Here is a 23,453-nt window from a genome sequence, read left to right as displayed (position 1 = left end):
TTAACTATATCAAATGAACAAAATAAAACGTGTTTATATACGCATATTCAAACAATAGTTATAATAAGCTGATAATTAACAAAACAACAAATACGTCGTCACCGTCTTGATTATTGATGTGGCTTCAAACTGCTAATTTTTCTCAGCTTAAATATAATAACAAAATCAACATGCAATTAATTTATAAATCCACCATATGCTGGAGCCTTGACCACTTGTATGTGCGAAAACATAATTACGTGACCTTGTTTATGTGTGAAATACATACACTACGGGCGGGAAACAATCTTAATTGGCCAGACACATTAACTATGCTTACATGTATATGCTAATACAATCCGCGCACAATAAATTTATTATGATTTTAATTATTATTATAATTGTTCTTTCAAAATTTGTTAACTACATGTAACTAATAATTTTTAAACGATTTTTTATTTCATGATGCGCATCTACTCGGCATCATGTCGCGGACCGCGGCATGCCTCGGCGGACAGATGCAAAGTTTCGCGGCGAAATGCGACTTGCCATCGCATACTGACGCGGCTTCAACAACTGACGCGGCATCGACTCGTTTCACCTTGCCGCCGCGGATCGCGAAATACGTTTGCTCCGCTTTGGCTGTACTGTAGGTGAGCTCTGAGACTGAAAGGCAGGAGTGTTGAAACTGGTTAAAACAAAATGACTCCATCATCCATTTGTCATTATACAATTAGTACTAATATCGCCAAACAACCAATGCCAGTGTGAATTTATAATGACTTAATTGGAATAAGAATTGCTGAGAATTACCAATATCCAAAAATGAAGCGCTAATTTGATCCAGATATAAATGTATGTTTTGATTAAGTTGTAAAAAAAAACTTGTTGAGAAGTAGTTCTGAGGGAAAAAACTAATTGTAACAAAAATCTTGCAGTGAAAACTAATTGACCCAAAATCTTATCTGTTGCCCTGGCACTGAATCGCACTACATTGCCCGAGTTTTAAAATAATTCAAAATATATTGAAATAAAGATTTGAAACCTACTAACCCAGTATAATTATCCGTTAAATTTCAAAACATAAGGTCCTTAGCACCACCTCGGAAGTAGCATTGGCTCATTTATCTATGCATAGCAAAAAAGAGGTGACAGTGATAAATGGCCGTGTTTAAGTGAACACACTATTGGAGCATGCACCATGCTATCTTCATGATGATAGATCCAATTTATTTGGAATTACATTATATGCACAGTAAAAAAACATGACAGTGACAAAAACATCTACTGCCACTTGAACCATGTTAATAAGGCTCTTACAGATAAAAAAATATATATCGAGTCAGGCCAGCAGGTCAAAACTAAAAAAAACTTGGAATTTCAGGTTGGTTCGGGTCAGAATTTAAATTTATACAAAAAAGATAAAAGTTTAAACTACATTTAATAACTGATTCCCCAAGACGGAAATATAGAGTTAATTTATTACAAGAAGTAGTACAATTAATCAACTTAAGACTTGTAACTTTTGATTAAGTATTCACCACATTGTTGAAAATAAATGTTAGTATTTTATGACACTAAAATCAATCACCATGGAACAGGCATAAACACATGTGTTAATTGGCTACATGTATATTGAAAATGGCCTTTTTGTATCATCTTATCAATATGAAAAAAATGACGAATGACTTTAAGGCTTTTAATGATAATTTATACAGGAGTTTTTTAGACTTTCTATAGTATCAGTAATTAAAGCAAGGTATTGTATCTATTAATAGGGGATAAATGGGCAATGGGGCAACTTATTCAAAACGAGATAAGGGTAGAGTCTTCATAATTAATGTTTGCTTTTAAAACAAACAATATTGTGTTTGAATATGTGACAAATTATTATTAAAAAAAACAACAACAGGTACTTCAAGGCGGGCACCTGTTGACGTGCTGGAACTATTACGGCATAAGCCCGTTTTGAGAGACTTAATTGAGACGTATCAATAAAAACCACATTCCAGATGAACATTGCAACACTATAAATCATTTTGACAAATATCATCCAAACACATACTTTGATGGTTTATCACAATAAGTATCCATCAAAATCCAGACGAAACGAATATATCGTTATGTGCTAATCCGCCATGTTGTTTTGTGATTAATACGTATACCTTAAAATAACAGGCATTTCGAACGGATCGTGATAAATCAACACAGCTGACAGAGGTAAGATTTGTCGAGAGTATAAAAATCAAACACACATGATCAGAAATATCTCCAAAACATACCGAAAGTTGTGTATTAAAACGGTTTCACATATTTTCATAGACAAAACATTCACAACACATTTTGGGCTTTCATACTTCAGTTTAAATACACAGGGGTGTCAGCTTTCAAGTAAATGATCGGTGATCGGAATGTCTAGAGGATCTCATAGAATGCGTTACATTTTTCAAAGACATATTTATATTATATAGTTTTTTAATGATTAGTTTACTTACCGTACAAAATATAATATTTTTACACATAGAAGTTTTTGTCTCCACGTGAATGGTATTGACGTTACCTGTTTAGTAGTGGACCTGCCCATGGATGCCAGGTTATCTCAATGATTGACATATGGTACGCCCATCGACTACATTGTTGACATTCCACAGTGATCACGTGAGCAATGAAAACGCTGTGTTAAGCACGTGGCCAATGCTCTCAAATGTGTTTGTTTTGTATATGTTTGTTCGAAGGGAAGTATAAAACACAATTACAGTAATCCGAGCGGTGTTTTTAAACGAGGGGATTTTTTTTGTATTTATGCCGTCTACTTTACAATGCATATAACTTCTAAATCGTTAATGTTTGAAATCCATTAAACAAAAAAAGGCAAGAAATGCGTAGATCTAGAATGTAGATCTACAGATCTACTCTATTACAAGCACTGATACATACAATGAAATTTAGCATCAGATGAAGGCAAACAGGTGGTTTTCCGGTAAATAACTTTAGTTTGCATTGGCCAGTCTTAACGAAACGATTGATATCGAGAGCTTAAAACATGTAGGCGCAGCTTTAGACTAAATTTAGTAGTCTGTCAACAGACTGATATTTTTTTTCTTTTCTAATTTCACAATTACTTCTTGAGATGTATTGCAATACAATATCAAAGCTCCTTTTCTCTTCTGGCTGAATTATCAGCATTATCTGCCTTTTAAGCAGATAAGAAAACGTAACTCTGTATATTATAAGTACAGTACAAGGGGCACCCAGTACAAGAAGTAGGAGAGAGTTATCTCTATAAAAATGATAAAATGATAATGCAGGACTGTTAATAGTCTATAAATTTAGGACCAGTCTGGCCGTATCTAGAAAGGACATAACTGGAGGGGGGGGGGGGGGGGCACACAATTTGTTCCACAAAACAAAATGCGGGGGCGGCGGTGGCAAGAAGTCAGTGTACAATGAATGGTCACATATTATCCCATTAATGACCAGCGTCCCATATTTGGGACACCTAGGAAATCTGGTCAGTGTAAATTATTTCAATGATAAATATACAGTTATCTCTGTTGTGTGGCTGTGCTAGTAGTCCTTTGTATCAGGTAACACCAATTTGAGATAAAACAGAAAGAGATTTCATGCATTCATAAGGCTGCATTTAACGACCAGGGGCAAATTTTTCTTGGACTGACAATGGCTAAAAAAAGGTATGTATTTTTTATGCTCAATTTTTTGTAATAAAGTCAAAATTATAGATTTGTAATTTTGAAATATGTGATTTTTATAATGTTCACTAATGGAAATATAGGTATTTACTTATTTTCCCTTGACTTTTTACTAATCAATATGATGTCCCAAATTTGGGACGCTATGCACATATGTGTAAAAAATCGAGATTTAGTATGGTCTGTAAAAATATCAAATAATAATATTTTACAACTACATTTATATAAGTTTATGTTAACAGGCTCACTCTAAATGATGTGTTGCATCTTTTAAGATGATACAGACTTTCAAGAAGCTGACGTGTTCATGACTGGACCAAAAATTGCTACACAAAGTGATGAGGATTGCGGGGATGAACCCTTGGAGGGAATATAAATAATTTGATAGGGAACCAATGTCAAAGAAATAGGGTTGTCTTTTTTGTGTGTGTAAATGTTAATATAGTTAATTAGAATAGCAAGTATAAATGTTACTATAAACCAGCTGCGGGATACACATCCAAGAGTACTGAAAGCCCTGAAATACTGTCAAATCTAATGGGAAATTTAGGGTCAGTTCTGGGGTATGGGGATACTTTTGTTTATTCAAGGAAGCCTGGTTAGTGTATGGGAGAGTTCGAGAGTTTTCTGTGTGTTTCTGAGTCAGTTGAATTTGGACCCAGAGCGTTTGTTGTTTGGAAGGAGGTGCCATCAGAATTTCTGATCGTCGGCCACATTGTGGAGGCATCTAGAGTGTTGTGTATATAGAAAGATAAGAGAAGAAAATCTAAATGGGGTATGCTATTTAACAATAATCTTTCTCGTCCAACATATGCATTATTGTAGTAATCATTCTGTATTGTTTTGTTTTTCTTGTAAAACTTGTAGTGCTTGATGTTACGGAAATATTATGTTATTGCAATGTGATTTTGATAACTAGTAAAATGTGGTATAATTGAAAGCTGTTATAAGGGATTAATCATAAGCATAATGATCTGAATGGATATTCTTATATCCTTGTAGATCCCTTTTTTGTTGGGGGAAGAATTACGGCCGAAAAATAAGAAAATAATTTGATGAAGAAAGTTGATGGATAATGGGATAGAAGATAGAAGTTTAATGAGATGTATGATGCTTACTAGAATTAGATTTAAATAAATATTGGCCATCAGTTTCACTAAGACAACTCCAAATAACTTATACAGAGAAACACACTGACAGGAAGAATTCATATCATAGTAAACCTCAAAAAGTGAAGCAGTGATGTGTACTGTGTAGTTCCCATCGGGTAACTGGAAAGAACGAAGAATGGCTATTCCTTGGGTTTGGACATGAGAACTGAATATATTTATGACGTACACAGCGGAGCACAGCAAGAACATTTGTTTTTAACATTTGACACTCGATCATCATGGATAATCTAAACTGAAATTTCTTATTTGTTTTTAAATGTGCATGCTTTTAGAATAGAAATTAAAGCATGAACATTAAAAAGATAAATAGATAAATAAACTTTGTAATCCTCTTTGCGGTATTGTGATTTGCATAGACCCCAAAATTTCAAGTCCTTTCCTTCTATCTGAGGGACATTGGTGGACTTTTGTTTACGTTCAAAGTTTATAGTTAGTTCGCTCAACTATACTATCAAAAATCTTTGACAAAACTGGTAGTACGGGTGGGGTTATGCTATTCAATTATCACAGAGAAATACTGCAGTGAGGAAATAAAAGCTTGTCTGTAAGTTCAAGAGAAACTTATCTCTGTGTGCTGTGCTGTTAATACCTGGGTTGTTATCTCTAAGGGGAATTGCTACAGGTCAGTGTGAGGTCACAGGCACTGGTCAGGTCAGGCAAAAAGGAGAAACTGTTAAAAGGGGCCAGCAGATTATTATATGAGTTAACTTTCTTGTTAAATCCCTTATTCATTGGGTTTGATTTTCACCATGTCTGATTTGGAAAATCTTTTTCAAATGGGTGAAAAGTCCGGTTTGTCCGGGGAAACTTTGCTCTCCTTTAAAAGAGAAAGAGAGGAGGCAGAAAGGAAAGAAAGAGTTTATGAGCGTGAAGAGAGAAATAGAGGGAGAGAATTTAAGAAATTAGAAATGGAGGGAGAAATTGAGATGGAAAGATTACGTAGTGGGTCACAGAGGGGTGATAGTCGTACTACTAGTGAGAGTGGTACTAAGGCTAAGTTGCCAAAGTTACCCAATTTTGATGACAAGCGTGATAGCATGGATGCATATCTCAAAAGATTTGAGCGATTTGCAGAGAGTGCTGGATGGAAGAAGGAATGTTGGGGTGCAAATTTGAGTGCACTGTTGCAGGGGCGTGCCCTGGATCTCAGTCGAAAATCTGGGACATGAGTCACTAACCTAGTCTTGACACAAATCCAAAAGGTTGAGACAGAAATTGGGAATTTCATCTTAATTAGGGGGGGTGTCAAAGAAATAGGGTTGTCTTTTTTGTGTTTAAATGTTAATATAGTTAATTAGAATAGCAAGTATAAATGTTACTATAAACCAGCTGCGGGATACACATCCAAGAGTACTGAAAGCCCTGAAATACTGTCAAATCTAATGGGAAATTTAGAGTCAGTTCTGGGATATGGGGATACTTTTGTTTATTCAAGGAAGCCTGTTTAGTGTATGGGAGAGTTCGAGAGTTTTCTGTGTGTTTCTGAGTCAGTTGAATTTGGGCCCAGAGCGTTTGTTGTTTGGAAGGAGATGCCATCAGAATTTCTGATCGTCGGCCACATTGTGGAGGCATCTAGAGTGTTGTGTATATAGAAAGATAAGAGAAGAAAATCTAAATGTGGTATGTTATTTAACAATAATCTTTCTCGTCCAACATATGCATTATTGTAGTAATCATTCTGTATTGTTTTGTTTTTCTTGTAAAACTTGTAGTGCTTGATGTTACGGAAATATTATGTTATTGCAATGTGATTTTGATAACTAGTAAAATGTGGTATAATTGAAAGCTGTTATAAGGGATTAATCATAAGCATAATGATCTGAATGGATATTCTTATATCCTTGTAGATCCCATTTTTGTTGGGGGAAGAATTACGGCCGAAAAATAAGAAAATAATTTGATGAAGAAAGTTGATGGATAATGGGATAGAAGATAGAAGTTTAATGAGATGTATGATGCTTACTAGAATTAGATTTGAATAAATATTGGCCATCAGTTTCACTAAGACAACTCCAAATAACTTATACAGAGAAACACACTGACAGGAAGAATTCATATCATAGTAAACCTCAAAAAGTGAAGCAGTGATGTGTACTGTGTAGTTCCCATCGGGTAACTGAAAAGAACGAAGAATAGCTATTCCTTGGGTTTGGACATGAGAACTGAATATATTTATGACGTACACAGCGGAGCACAGCAAGAACATTTGTTTTTAACATTTGACATTCGATCATCATGGATAATCTAAACTGAAATGTTTTATTTGTTTATAAATGTGCATGCATTTAGAATAGAAATTAAAGCATGAAAATTAAATAGATAAATAGATAAATAAACTTTGTAATCCTCTTTGCGGTATTGTGATTTGCATAGACCCCAACATTTCAAGTCCTTTCCTTCTATCTGAGGGACATTGGTGGACTTTTGTTTACGTTCAAAGTTTATAGTTAGTTCGCTCAACTATACTATCAAAAATCTTTGACAACCAACTTCGTGCTGATGTGACTGTTTTTGTGCGAAGTGCCACCGGATCAGTCTCAAACATCACAGACATTAACCATTCGGACACATCGCAGGATGAGGGTAGTGATGTAGATTCTGTGTCCGATGCATCGGACACCACTATTTACTATGACGTTCAGATCCCTGTGCAACAAAACCAGAATGAGCAACGGATGCCCAACATTCCTAAAAGGGGAAGAAGAACATGGTTGTGCAAAATGCATGGATCCTGTGCAGGTTACCCGCCAAATATCAGAACCAACCCATGGATCTTCTAGATTTAAGGCGGAAAATATGCAAAGTTTATCTTATGCGGTATTCCCAAGGAGCTTTGCGTGGACGTCCGGTTGGGAGGGTCATGCACATTAATCGCAGAGTATCGGCTGCTGTCAGGTAAGACAGGCGCAACCACTACATTGCGCCAAATAACACACAGAGAAGGTGTGCCTTTTGTGGCGGAAAGTCAACCCGGATCTGCGAGAAGTGTAATGTTGGACTCCATGACAGATGTTTCATAGCATTTCATCGCCAGTGATAAGTGGAGATATATATTTCACAATTCATAGACAGGTGATTGGATTGTCATAAACATGCAGAAAAACATACATTCGTGCATATTTGGAAGTAAATGTGTCATTACTGAAAGATGGAATATATACGAATATTGATATCTTATGTGTCTGGCGTCCCAGATTTGGGACATATCTAAAATTGCATTAAGCACTGATATTCCGATAGTAAATATCATTATAAAGTTGTTTAATAGCATTATTATATAGTTCCTTACAGTTTTTAATAAAATTGCAAAAAAAATAATTTGGTCATTAATGGGTTAATACGCTCATATTGGTGCATTCAACATAAAGAAGTTATATAATACGCTGTGTTTAAATATATTTATTTTTTTATTTAAATTGTGATTCCCTTTCAACAGCTCAACAAGTAACAAATACTCAAAAACTCACAATTTTCAAACTGTTATGTCATGAGGAACATTTACAGACTAAACAGTCTTTTTAACTTTACACAAGTCCTTTTCTTCATTTTTTCAGATCAGACTCCAAAATACAAGGCAGTTTCATTTTGTTGGATTCTGCCTTGCAAATTGTTGGACAATGTTACTTAGGTAGACATCAATGCCCCTGTGCACTGACATAAGACACATACCAGTGAGTTCTGCCAACTCAAATCTGTCACTGTGGCTCCAATTGGTAGGAGGCTGGTAGCTTTAACCCCACTTGAGTTGGTAGGTGAACTCTTACAGTCATCTTCATGGTGAGTTCGTCATCTTCATGGTGAGTTCTGAAAATAAAAGAGGATGAGTTTTTCGGCGTAGCTGTATTAAGACAGCTTTTCACCTTACCTGACCTTTGTAAATGTCCAATACAATTCAAATAAAATTTCCCGCGGCTAGGTACGAATGAATACACTTCATTTATTCCATTGGCTGATTTGAGTATACCACCAGAACATTGGAAACATATTCGCGTTTTTTTAACTCTGTTTTACTGCATGAAACAGTTTTACACTCAATTCTCGACATCAATACAGTTTGTGCGTGCACCTTTTATTTTCAGAGGATTGTCAGCGCAAAAGCGTTTATAAGGCTATGTTCTCATATTTTGTACCTACTTCCATATTCCTGTCAACATGTTAACATGTAAAAGTATAAAGAGCAGTGGAAGCGAGGCCTCACTTTAATGCATTGCATTTCAACCCGCGAGGTATCGGGTCAATTCGCGGCTAGTGTGTGAATGTCAGCGTTTATATACAGGTCATCACCGGAGTTCGCGGCCAGTAAAATGATCGTTATATAATAAAGACGCTATCCGTGAACTAGTTGACCTGGAATTTTTTTTAGACCAGAAATATGTTAAATGAAGATATTCAGCAATATAATTATGGTATGTAATTAATAGATTCTTAATGTGTTTTCAACAATACAATGATACATATTATTTTTGATTATTTAACAATAATTATTCCACCATATTGACTAATGTATTAAGCATGAGCGCGATGATTCTCGATACTGTTAATAATCGAATCAAATAGCAATCCCCGACAAACCACTAAAACAGATTTGTTCGAAGAACGCGCCTATAAATACGGATACTTCGCGTGTGGCCGGTTGACTCATATGTTTAAATTTCACTTCCATTCTTCTTTTGGTTTTCTGTTTTGTATCTATAGGTTTGTGACCAGCAATATGTAATAATGTAAAATAAGCCGCGAAAACTCCGCGTAACATCCCGTACTGCGTGTGATGCAGCTAAGAACTGCACAGAAAAAGATATTCGCTATCCTTTATCTCATTCATTGAACTATCAACGCCGTATATCTTTTTTATAGATATTTCTTGTTAGAAATGCCAAAGACCTAGAATCACGCCCGCCGCGATATTTGATTGAATAAAGCTATAGCGGAGAAGAAGATTCTAATCTGTTTATTCTAGGTCTTTGGAAATGCCAAATTCAGTTAAATTGACTAAGCAAATATATTATTAAAAAAATACATTACCATGCAGTAATACTGTTGGTCTGATTAATATTTCAATAACCTTAGTTTATCAGAGTTTATATAAAGCGCGATAAAATGTGAATGTTATAAGTTGAAAATGCAAAAGATGAAAAAAAAGCGCACAACACGTTTGATAAAGTTCAATAATGTTAAAGAAATTATTATCTACAAGGTGTTAATAAATTTACACTTTTTTGTTCTTTTATTTCAATATTTTAGAGTTAAACATATAACATACTGAATAAACTTAGCAAAATAAATGCGTTATAATACACTTTTAAAAAATCTTACCTTAGACTCAACAACTTTGGCTCAGAGTCCGACCCTTTTTGTTTTTTTGGATGGACCAAAAAATCGATCCAGTGTTGTTGCCGTTCGCTTCAGTTTTATGAAGACATTGCCGTGATACGCTGTATTATATACCACAAGAAACGTCTCCATATATGATGTTGCCATGGTTATGACATCTGACAATACATTTTGGCTATAATATCATAATACGGACGCTATATTCCATTTATCCGCATACGTCGAACGTATCTTTCTTTTTTTGGGGAAAAAATATATGGATAAAACTGAAAATTATAATTGAGAGAATTATTGTGACGGACAAGCGTGCATTTAAGTAGATATATGGTACAAATCATCATTCTGTCTGTAAAAGAATTCAAATGGTAAATACCTGAAACATCTTCTTCTAGTGCATTGGCTATGCTTTTTCAAACATTTGAAGTTAAATCAGAGTCCCGATATGCAGAACTGCGTTGGTTGTATAATTCCGGGTAATTTTTAAAGAATTCGATTAGTTTTTCAGTTGAATTTTGGGATGACAGCTTACCTCATCGTGCTAAATGCCGTCCGTATCTTGTCCGCATCCGCATTAGAATGCTCACTTGAGCGTTCTTTTGCGGACGCCTATTGCGCGTGCGGATATGCGGATGCGGATGAATGGAAAAAGCGCAGTGCATTTCAACTTGTTCTATTTTTTTGCGGATGCGGATATGCGGATATATTAGTAGCCTAGGCTAGTATTCCATCTATCCGCATCCGTATCGAGCCTTACTCGGCTGGTGAGCCTTTGAGTTTTTGTGAAACAAAGTTGGCCAGATGTTCCGACATAGATTTCCGACATAGGACGTGTCCCTACCAACCTTACTGTCTACTATCCACAGGGGGGAGGGGCGGGCACCTGTTGTACGTTAACGCTCGATTATCACCGTCGCAATAATCTCTTAAGTGCGATATGCTCTCTTTTCGGAAGTATATTTTAAGCGTCGGGGTAACATTAAGCGTCTGTCATTTACAATGGATGATCTCGAACATTGTTTTGACGGCACTACTACTACTACTTCTACTACTACTACTACTACTACTACTACTTCTACTAGCAACAGCAGCAGTAGCAGTAGTCATAGTAGGAGGAGGAGAAGGAGCAGTAACAGCAGTAACGATAGTAGTAATAGTAGTAGTAGTAGTGGTAGTAGTAGTAGTAGTAGTAGTAGTAGTAGTAGTAGTAGTAGTAGTAGTAGTAGTAGTAGTAGTAGTAGTAGTAGTAGAAGTAGTAGTAGTAGAAGTAGAAGTAGTAGTAGTAGTAGTAGTAGTAGTAGTAGTAGTAGTAGTAGTAGTAGTAGTAACAACAACAACAGCAGCAGTAGTAGTAGCAGTAATAGTAGTAGGTTATGTTATATCAGAGCCTTGCCTGCTTTGACCAGCTATATATATATGCGTACAGAATATTTACCAATCGTGATACATCGGCTATCTCGGATTCCTCCGTAAGATAGATTTATGAAATAAATCGTCTGCTGATCCAGAGTGAATATTTACACATGTTACGCAAAATTTGATTGGCTGACTAACTCGTGATCTCAAGATAGCGAAAATTCTCTCCTATTTTGTTTAATGCACTCTGCCTTTATTTACTGCACCGCTCTTTTTTTAATTGTACGCCGCTTTTATTTAGTTTTGCACTCCTCTTTTTTCTATCTCGTGGCCACGACATAGCTAACTCGTGGCCACGAGATAGAAAAAAGAGGAGAGCAATTTAAACAAGAGTGCCAAACTGTCACAAGATACGCCCGTTTGAAGGTTTTGGACAACTTGATAACTTTACCATGACCCATATTTGAACTTGACCTACATATCATCTAGACACAACTTCTGACCAAATTTGGTGAAGATCAGATGAAAACTACTTCAATTAGAGAGCGGACATCATGCTAAATTCTTGAAATGCACGAAGTGACCTCGTGATCTAGTTTTTGACCCGGCATGACCCATATTTGAACTTGACCTAGATATTGTCTAGACACAACTTCTGACCAAATTTGGTGAAGATCGAATGAAAACTACTTCAATTAGAGAGCGGGCACCATGCTAAATGCTTGAAATGCACTAAGTGACCCTGTGACCTAGTTTTTGACCCTGCATGACCCATATTCGAACCTGACCTAGATATTGTCTAGATACAACTTCTGACCAAGTATGGTGATTATCGGATGAAAACTACTTCTATTACAGAGCGGACACCATGCTAAATGCTTGAAATGCACTAAGTGACCCCGTGACCTAGTTTTTGACACGGCATGACCCATATTACAACTTGACCTAGATATTGTCCAGATACAACTTCTGACCAAGTTTGGTGAAGATCGGATAATTACTACTTCAATTAGAGAGCGGAAACCATGATAAATGCTTGAAATGCACTAAGTGACCCTGTGACCTAGTTTTTGACCCGGCATAACCCATATTCGAACTTGATCAGATATTGTCTAGATAAAACTTCTGACCAAGTTTGGTGAAGCTCGGATGAAAAGTATTTGAATTAGAGAGCGGAACTGCTGTGGACGCAGCCCGCCCACCCGCCCACCCGCCCGCCCGCCCGCTCGCCCGCTCGCCCGCCCGCCGCCAAGGTGAAACTATAATACGTCCCGTTTTTTTAAAACGGGCGTATAAAAAGAGAAGTGAATGTCACCTCTATGCCAACGTATACTTGTGACAATGATCCGCGTATAATCTCGATAACATACGCCCTATCGCTCTGTTAACTGAATTCACTATGGACAGCAACTCTGGATAGGTTTTCGAGATTGCATGAGGCATAATAAGCAATGTGAGGCCACACATGATGTGATCTACCGTAGTAGAATTTTTATTTAAGAACATTTACGTGTGGTTTGAATACACGTGCAACACATTTCATGCGGTGAATATGCGACTAACAAGTGACAAAAACTACAACAACCTAAACCTTTTTGTTCAATTTAATTATTTAAAACGTATTTTTTCTAACTTTAGTTCAAAGTCAGGATATTATATTTTAGCGTTTGAGATCGACAAAATCGCCAATGACGATTCAATCTGTCAGCTGGTGATTGAAGTTGAAAATGTTAAAAAGGGGCTATTGTTAAAAAATATCAAGGTTACTCTATACATGTAATAGTATTCCCTGGTTTAAAAGAGCTCGGTCAGCAGCATGAAAGTGCCCGTCGTGACCGGAGCGAGAGTTGCCCGCAAAAGATTTTCTTGAAGACTCCAAAGAATCGCCATGAGGAATGGTAATTGTCCGTAGGTGGATAGTGGTTTCAATACATCGTCTGAGGAGGGTCGGAAGCGAGTAACGTCATCCCTCGACCGGACGTCCTTTCCCGCTTACTTCGCTTACTCCCAGAACTTGAAATGATCGCCAAGCGAAATGGTAATTATCCGTAAATGGATAGTGGTTTCAAGATAGACGGGAGCAGCGGTGGTGGCAGCGTAGAGGGCGGACGGGGCTTAAATTAGGCAGGGATACAGGCCAGGGTTTCAAGGTGTGGCCTATGAAGATAATGGGAGTGTCCCAGGACGGCGGTACTCAGTACGCTCAACGTGCTGGGGAAACCGTTCTGTGGTTCAGGTCGACGGCCTGTGGCGTCTAGAGAGGCTATAAGAGCGGCGCAGCACGAGAGGAGCGGGACGAATTATTTTTTAATGGTCAGCACTCCCTTGTAACATTGTTCTTTTAAGGACAACCATGCAGACATGAATTGTCTTTACAGTGAACATTAAGGTCTGATTGGTCATCGTGCACTGGTATATTTGGATCAAAATTATTTCGTTGGCGAATACCCTGTCAGCCGAGGTAAATTTGACCTACTTTTGCTCAAAATTATATATTTTTCCCTGAAAGGTCACATGAGCAAGTCTGCATATAATTCAGTCGTGAAGACTAAGCGATGACCCATCTCTTATCAACTGATAAGAGATAGCATGACGATTTTAACGAATATTCAAGCCACATTACAGAGTCATGTGTGCTAATGCGTCACGAAAAACTATCAGGCTATTTTCTAGTCACCGAACTGTAATTTTCGCCGCCCAATAGGTTCCAAGAGTACTTACGAGGGCGGGGTTAATTGACGACAAATATTTTTGATTAACGTCGGTCAATGAAGTAGGCGTTTACCGCAGGTTGTTTAATAATACTGTAATAATAATAATAATAATTATTATTATAATAATAATAATGATAACTTTATTTCAAGAACATAACACATTAAGAAATAACATTTCTTTTTTACAATGTGGTCTTTAAAAACACAGTATCATCATTATCATCCTCCTCCTCATCATCTTCATCATCACCATCACCATCATCATTATCATCATTATTATTATTATTATTTATTACTATTTATTATTATTATTATTATTATAGTTATGTTGCTTTTGTAATTATTTTAAGGGTGACTGCAGTATGCTAGATAATAGACATTGTTGACAATAATAATTGATAATAAATGTAATTCTAGCCTATATGTTGTCATTATTTCATTCTTTCATATCAACAGACATTCACAAAGCATAAAGAAGAAAAAATACCCCCAAACGGTATTTTAATCGATACAATCCACATACACATCAAAACAAGTTTTGCGTTTGTAGCAAATGATTTTTAAAGTGCCGTTTAAAGGAAATAATTGTAGGTGCTTGTCTTATAATATTTGGAATAGAGTTCCATATATTTCTCGCACAATAGGCAAAAGTACGCTTTCCGTAATTGGTTTTTAAATGCAACAGCTGATAAATCGTTGTGGGTGGTTGACCTAAGAGAGAATGTATTATTATTCGATAAAAAAATAACGTCATCAAAATAATGAAGCATCGAGCCATGTACAACTTTGTACACTATAGTCCCAACAAGAAATGTACACCTATTTTCAAATGACAACCAGACCAGTTAATTGAAAATTGGAATTGAAGGAGAAGAAAACGGCTTATTCATTATTATTTTTGCAGCTCGTTTCTGAATTCGTTTTAATAAAGCTAGCTTTGAGTTGAGCTTTCGACAGACGTCATTTATATGCAGTTGCCAAGTGAGATGTTTGTCAACAGTTATTCCTAGTAAATTATAATGTTCAGCTTGTTCAATAACAATGTTGTTGATTTTAAGTAATAAAGTGTTTGCAGATTTATTAGCACTGCATTTAGTTTTGTTTGGATGTCTTAACACATTGTTAAAAGAGCAACGATTTGATAATATATCTAAGTCATTTTGCTAAGTACTTTGAATGCTTTTAATGTCAACGTAAGCTACATGTAAGATAGAGTCATCTGCATAAAGGTCTAACGCTCCCTTTTGAAGGAAAAACGGCATGTCATTAATGTATATAAGGAAGAGAAGAGGGCCGAGAATAGATCCTTGTGGTAACCCAGCTTTTATAGTTTGAAAAGATGTTTTTTGTGTTCCGACTTTGACGCATTGTTGTCTGTTAGATAGACTGCATCAAGGTAAGCACACTCTCAGAGAAATGGTACATAGAAAGTTTTTTTAAGTAAAATATCATGATCAACCAAGTCAAAGGCTTTCCGCTGTTATGTCATTTTTCGTTTAAATGAAGTCTCTTCATTTCAAAAATCCAATTTAGGTGGAAAGTGTCGTCCCTGATTAGCCTGTGCGGACTGCACAGGCTAATCTGGGACGACACTTTACGCACATGCATTTTGTCCAGTTTTCTCAAAACGCGACTCAATTGTAGAATCCGGTGGCATACAAATAAAGTTAATTAGAAATGATTTGGTGTTTGGGAACATAATTTCAATCGAGACCGATTCTAATGAGCACGTATTAAAATCTTATCTATGTTGGAAAGGTATATTGTCTTTAACATATACAACTATGCCACCACCCTTACGATTATCTCGGTCACGACGAATACAATTAAAATTTGGAATTGGTAGATCCGAATCTTGTATTTCCTTGTTTAAAAATGTTTCACAGAGTCCTAAAATATGTATTTTTAAATGTGAAAGTACATATTTAATTTCATCTAATTTAGGCATGATGTGATGTATATTAAGACAAACAACAAGTTTTGCGTTTGTAGCAAATGATTTTTAAAGTGCCGTTTAAAGGAAATAATTGTAGGTGCTTGTCTTATAATATTTGGAATAGAGTTCCATATATTTCTCGCACAATAGGCAAAAGTACGCTTTCCGTAATTGGTTTTTAAATGCAACAGCTGATAAATCGTTGTGGGTGGTTGACCTAAGAGAGAATGTATTATTATTCGATAAAAAAATAACGTCATCAAAATAATGAAGCATCGAGCCATGTACAACTTTGTACACTATAGTCCCAACAAGAAATGTACACCTATTTTCAAATGACAACCAGACCAGTTAATTGAAAATTGGAATTGAAGGAGAAGAAAACGGCTTATTCATTATTATTTTTGCAGCTCGTTTCTGAATTCGTTTTAATAAAGCTAGCTTTGAGTTGAGCTTTCGACAGACGTCATTTATATGCAGTTGCCAAGTGAGATGTTTGTCAACAGTTATTCCTAGTAAATTATAATGTTCAGCTTGTTCAATAACAATGTTGTTGATTTTAAGTAATAAAGTGTTTGCAGATTTATTAGCACTGCATTTAGTTTTGTTTGGATGTCTTAACACATTGTTAAAAGAGCAACGATTTGATAATATATCTAAGTCATTTTGCTAAGTACTTTGAATGCTTTTAATGTCAACGTAAGCTACATGTAAGATAGAGTCATCTGCATAAAGGTCTAACGCTCCCTTTTGAAGGAAAAACGGCATGCCATTAATGTATATAAGGAAGAGAAGAGGGCCGAGAATAGATCCTTGTGGTAACCCAGCTTTTATAGTTTGAAAAGATGTTTTTTGTGTTCCGACTTTGACGCATTGTTGTCTGTTAGATAGACTGCATCAAGGTAAGCACACTCTCAGAGAAATGGTACATAGAAAGTTTTTTAAGTAAAATATCATGATCTACCAAGTCAAAGGCTTTCCGCTGTTATGTCATTTTTCGTTTAAATGAAGTCTCTTCATTTCAAAAATCCAATTTAGGTGGAAAGTGTCGTCCCTGATTAGCCTGTGCGGACTGCACAGGCTAATCTGGGACGACACTTTACGCACATGCATTTTGTCCAGTTTTCTCAAAACGCGACTCAATTGTAGAATCCGGTGGCATACAAATAAAGTTAATTAGAAATGATTTGGTGTTTGGGAACATAATTTCAATCGAGACCGATTCTAATGAGCACGTATTAAAATCTTATCTATGTTGGAAAGGTATATTGTCTTTAACATATACAACTATGCCACCACCCTTACGATTATCTCGGTCACGACGAATACAATTAAAATTTGGAATTGGTAGATCCGAATCTTGTATTTCCTTGTTTAAAAATGTTTCACAGAGTCCTAAAATATGTATTTTTAAATGTGAAAGTACATATTTAATTTCATCTAATTTAGGCATGATGTGATGTATATTAAGACAAACAACAGTTAACCCTCTATTCGAAAAATTGAAGTCTAAATTAGGAGCAGTATTATTGTCATACTTGTCAATAGTAATGCACCTTTCAATATTTGAAATATTGCAATTTTTACTTGAACTAGATTTATCAAAATTGTTTTTACTAGGTGTCAAATAATTTGAACAATAAGCTGTTTTAACAAGAGAATCGCTCGCATGACATATGCAGACATTATTATTACATTCTATACATACATAATTTAGTGTATGGAACCTATTTGGAGAAAGGATACTGCTTGTTTGTTGTATAACATGCAATTGTCTGTTAAAATTGTCCTATATTGTAAACATCGTTGGAGCCAGGACTCGTCTCTGTCCTCGGTATTTCTTGTAGCGCCCATGGTAGTACGAGTAACCGCCAGCGCCTCATCGATTTCGATAGCACTCTTCGGCGCTGTGATTTAGCAGTCCACATACGGTGCTTTTTTTACCCTGTTGCCATCGCTATCTGTTAGAAAACGAGGCAATTTGAGGATGCTTCCATTTTCGGACCCGTGCTTTGTTGGTAGTTGTCGATTTATGTCTGTAACACGAGTACTATAGTGCCTTTTGCATTGAGATGGATGCCGTCTCGATGGCAGTAATGGTGGGCTGTGTTTCCATTGCCAAATACAAACGCCTGACGACAATAAATAACGCGTACTTCCAGGTCTTCTCCAGTCCGCTTTAATAATCCATTAAGCGGAAATACGTCAGAGTCCATGCGTGGACAAACGGTACATAGATATACTGTCCACGATTCCGATTTCTTCTTATGTCCAGGATTAGAGATTTAATGTCATTGTAAAGCGTAGATCGAGCAGAACCGGAAGCAGCATAGTTTCCCCCAGCATAAACAATGATGTTGTTGTATTTCGAAATGATTTTGCTACTCAGATTTGACTGGATTCCGCGAAATTTCTTTCCTTGGCAAGTAAGAACATCCACGCCCGTTTTCAAGCCAGACTTGTTTACCCCCTTCAAGATGGAGTCTCCTATGATAAACGTCTGTCCAGTTACTGTTTGGTTTAATTTTTGATCTTTATTTGGAGTATCATGTAGTTGAGAAACCACCGAAGAGCTGTCATTTGATTTTTCAGTATTGGGACGTTGATCTTTATTTTGCGTAGAATGTGCCTCCGGAACATTGGAAGAGCTGTCATTTGAATTTTCTGCATACGATGCAGTAGGAGTTGCCATGGATTTATTTAGCGATATTTCAGTTTATTTTGGTTGTGTTATAATATTAGACATCTGGTTTTTCATTGATTCAGAGAAGGATTGTCACCGTTTTAGAAGTCCCTCGTTCAGGCTGCACATTACCGTTTTAACAGATTCTGAATTTGAAGTAACATCTTTCAACTTATTTTTCATGTCACTAGAGCATAGATTGTGTCGATTTTTTAAACCACATACAATATCTTTTATTTCAGCGAGTTGCGTTAAGGTCTGTAGTATGTGATCCCGCATTTCACTTTTGAGTTCATTAATTTCACTTGAAACGGATTTTATAAAATCATTCAATATCTCATGGACATTCGATTTTGTGTTTTGATCAATTCGACGAGCATTAATTTCTTTTCGTATTTACTGAACTGACTCATTGAGGCGACGTAATTCTTCATGGCTATCCGATTCATTTTGATTCTCCGAAAGTTTAGATTCATTTTTGCTTATTGACATCAACATATTTGTTTAAGGCATTATTTACATCAGTTGTTGTTGTTTCGTCATTTACTAAAGTTTCCTCTGTTTTTTAACATCACTGGCAGGTGAATTTCCGTGAACTTATGAGAGTTTATCCCGTTGATTAAACGCGAACTTTTTGTTTGATACAAGTTTAATGTATAAATACCCTGTCGACCAGAGCTTAACTTGTATTGCGTTTCAACAACATTTCCCCGTCGGTCGTGTACCGGAACTTTGCAACCTTTATACAGAAGAGTGTTATTGCTGAAAAACTGATCCGCCGAAATCTTGGAAAGTTAATACATACCATATACATATACATGTATATAGTAAAAGTCGAAAACCTCCACCTGTCTCGTAATCAATCACATCTTCTTGATCGGTGGAATCCAACTTCTTTTGTAGTGACTTCTTCATATTTAGCGTGTAATCCACACCAACTGCGACGCCATCCGTAACATTTTTTAACCCCGCGGGTGCCGCTGTCCCAGCGAAAGGCACAATATCACTCATGTTTCGTCGTTTACTTCTGTCAAAAATCCACAAGATTACATTGTTCTATCGACTTTTTTTTCAGAGATTCTGTTTTTGTTCTATTTAAATATATTTTTAACCAGACGATTTAAAACATTAAAAACTTAATTTAAATTTAAAGAGTTTAAAAAAGTTGTTTAACAAATAATTACAGTTTTACCATTGACGTAATATAATTACAACTTACACTAAAGACAATGCCGGGCATCTTCCTCACACCTTTTAACTGTACACAAAAGTTACTTATGAAAATTTGAAAGCAAATGATGAGCTATTGAACCTTATGGCGAGTAAGTTGTGAAAATAACAACCTTTAAAGAATTTACGTGGTAGCAATTTAATTTCAGTATATGTATTTGTCGCTTTTCTACAGCCATGTGTTAATATTTGCTGAATAATCCCCTCGTAAGCATCTAAAAACGTGTTTTATAAGATTGTGAAATTGTTGCTGTCGTCTATCAAGTTTCATGAAAAGCGTGCGTGTTGCAACAGACCAGGTGCTGTAACTAAATATGTACGTGCAGTTCAGTTCATGTAGTATTTTATGATGAAGAATTTAAATCGGATTAAAATCACACGATAAGAAAGTATTGACCCTTTGAAACTATAGACAAAATACTTACATTTACGACTTAAACATTGCAGAATATGGTACGTTCATAAAAATATTGGTGGCGGGTGGGAGTGTAGAGGAGTTACATGTCAGTACGTGAAAATTAATAAATATGATTTGAAAATACATTTAATGAAGCGTTTAATTTCAGGCGAACAATATTACATATTTTTTTAATTTGGTTTGATTGGGAATTCAATACAATGCTCGATGATACCAATATATTTACATGTATTATTATAATTATGTTGTGGTTCATTCTTTGTAAGACTCACAGACTTTTCCGTAGCGCCAACTGAGATATACGTTGAATTTATTTTTTCATCTTTGTAATCATAAGTGGAGTTTGTGTGAATCATGTAGAACATTTATGAGAGATTGTAAATCAATGTCAGTTTCCTCCTTGATGTTAACAATTAAAAGAAAATTACATCGGTGTTTTTCTTTTCCGTGGCCGTTTGATTGGCCTACGTTCAAATGTCGAACTTCATGTCCTGTGACTGAAGGCAATATTCAAAGAGCGAACAAAATTTTACATATACAACCAATATATAAACAATATGTTCATTTATATGTGGTTAATTTTGGATCAATGTCATTGATGTTTAAGTAAGAAAACGCCAGTTCCTTATTCGGCTTGAATAAGGAAGAAGGAACTGGTTCCTTTTTCCGTATTCAGCAGCAAATAAGGAACTGGATTATAAATAAAAACAAAAATGTTTAAATGTACAAGAATAATTTTTTATCACATACATGTAAAATAGTAGTATAATAATAGTATATGCTTTAGGTTTTGTTGATGTGAAATTAGTATTCGAATTAGAAAGTATCGGATCGGTTTAAACAAGAAAACATATGCAAGCGCGAAGAAGAAACATGAATATGTAACGTAATACATAAAATAAATGTATTCGAGTTATTTTGCTTTGATTTACTTCAAAAATGTTTGCATTATTGTTCTTTTAAACCCTAGAACTAATATGTTACGCGTGAATAAGGAACTAGGAAAAAGGAACCAACTTATCACCCATACAACTGTGATGCCTTCAGCGCTTTGGTTATAAATCCCGTTGTAGCGAGAGTTTCGCAAGACCGTGAGAACGTTAAGATTTACCGGAAAACAATTGGATTTCCGAATGCGCAGTACGATGTAAACATGCTCGTGAGCACCGGTGGTTAGCGTGTGGCTATGGTATTAATTAGTGAAAACATCATTTTGAATGATTAAAAATCAAATTATAACGAAAAATCAACTTTTCTGATTATTTTTTTACTATAGGCCTATACATTTCTATGTAACAATATATTCAACTCAAAATCACCCGAAAACAGGGGGCGTCGCTTTAAACAGCAATAACTGCATCAATTACGCAGCGATTTCCATGAACATGGTTTTATTCAATGCAGAAATGAATTTCTTTTCTGGAAATGTATTGCGTGAATACAAAATAATATTGTTAGAATAGAAGCAAATAGTCTTTAGTAATACCACAAATCAAAACTATATAACAGAGTTGTGAAAATAAGAAATGTGTTTGTCAGAAACACTATGTCCCCTTCTGCGCCGCTTTGACTTTTTTTTTTACCTTTGACCTTGAAGGATGACCTTGACCTTTCACCACTCAAAATGTGAAGCTCCACGAGATACACATGCATGCCAAATATGAAGTTGCTATCTTCAAGATTGCAAAAGTTATGGCAAATGTTAAAGTTTGACCAAACCAACAGACAGGGCAAAAACAATATGTCCCCCACTAAAGTGGTGGGGGACATAAAAATGCGGTGAGTTGCCCGGATGTAGTAGAATTTGGGCAGACAAAATACGTATTGTATTTAACATTGAATAATCGAATTCTTACAATTTTTTACTAGAAAACTTTTCTCAAAGATTTTCTTCTAAGAATTTTTCTAACACATTTTAAGTTAATTTTGATAAGACGATTTTTTGTGGAAAAAACGTTCGAAAATACAACAAATTTCGTTCGTGAAACAATTCTGCAAAAGCGACGGTCTCTCTAAAACGCATACGGGAAACGCAGTCTGGCCAGGAGCTGTGTATGGTTGGTTCAACACACATCTTTCAAGTTCAGGGGCAAATTTGCTATTAGGCACAGCTGGCCCGGGCCTACAGTTTTTTTAAAACATGAAACAAATTAAAATAATTCAACTTCGAAAAACGCATTAAAATGTTGACCCTGAGGGGGTGAGGTGTTAGAAATTTGAATTTCATATTGACATAATCCTCAAACAATAGATTCTGGTCGTGTTCAAATGACATATCTTCCAATTATCAACTCTACTTCTTTCTATGTTCATAGATTCTAGCTCGCTTCTTTTCACGTGACTTGCTGTTACAAGTTTACATAGATCTACATGTAGATCTACTTGTTTCCCTTTAAACACTACACTAAGTTGTAATCGATTATCCCGATCCATTGACTGAATCCGGGTCGGTTCGGTCCCTTGTTGCCGACCAAAAACAAAATTTAGTTCTCTGACATCGAGATAAAACAGTTAAATATCAAAGAAACAGGCCAAAGTTTTATATTTTCTTATCTTACTATTTGTCTAGATATGCTTTAAATATCACCAAAGGAGTTATAGGATTTAAAATTTTTCAGGGGGATGACCCCCGGACCCCCCGTTTTCATGCATCATATCCGGGCCTACAGCTACAAAAATGCTAGCTACGCCCCTGACGTTCGATAGTTCTGAAATTCGACACGTCACGTGACAACTAAAAATAGTAACAGAGTAAGTTTTGTGAAACTGGATTGCAAACGCAATGAACGGACATCGATAGATAAACTCAAGTTGTAACGTGGGCATCAAGCTAGATCACAAAGAGAGGGAAGGTAAATAACTAAATATTAACAAGATATGTGTTTGTCAGAAACACTATGTCCCCTTCTGCGCCGCTTTGAAGCTAT

The 23,453-nt window shown here is 35.9% G+C and overlaps 1 protein-coding gene across 2 annotated transcripts in view; it reads right to left on the bottom strand.

Annotated features, from left to right (window-relative positions):
- The window catches only part of LOC127876272 (serine/threonine-protein kinase LATS2-like), a 66,391-nt gene extending 64,034 nt beyond the window's left edge, over positions 1-2,357 (bottom strand). The window contains exon 1 of one of the 2 annotated variants that reach the window (XM_052421367.1): positions 2,262-2,357. The gene's annotated coding sequence lies outside the window, so the exon portion shown is untranslated. The other variant, XM_052421366.1, reaches the window with a different exon arrangement.
- Positions 2,358-23,453: the final 21,096 nt, after the last annotated feature.

Source organism: Dreissena polymorpha, chromosome 4, assembly GCF_020536995.1.
Source record: "Dreissena polymorpha isolate Duluth1 chromosome 4, UMN_Dpol_1.0, whole genome shotgun sequence".
NCBI lineage: Eukaryota > Metazoa > Mollusca > Bivalvia > Myida > Dreissenidae > Dreissena > Dreissena polymorpha.
Note: the sequence above shows the minus strand (reverse complement) of the source record. Positions and strands in the feature narration are given on the sequence as shown.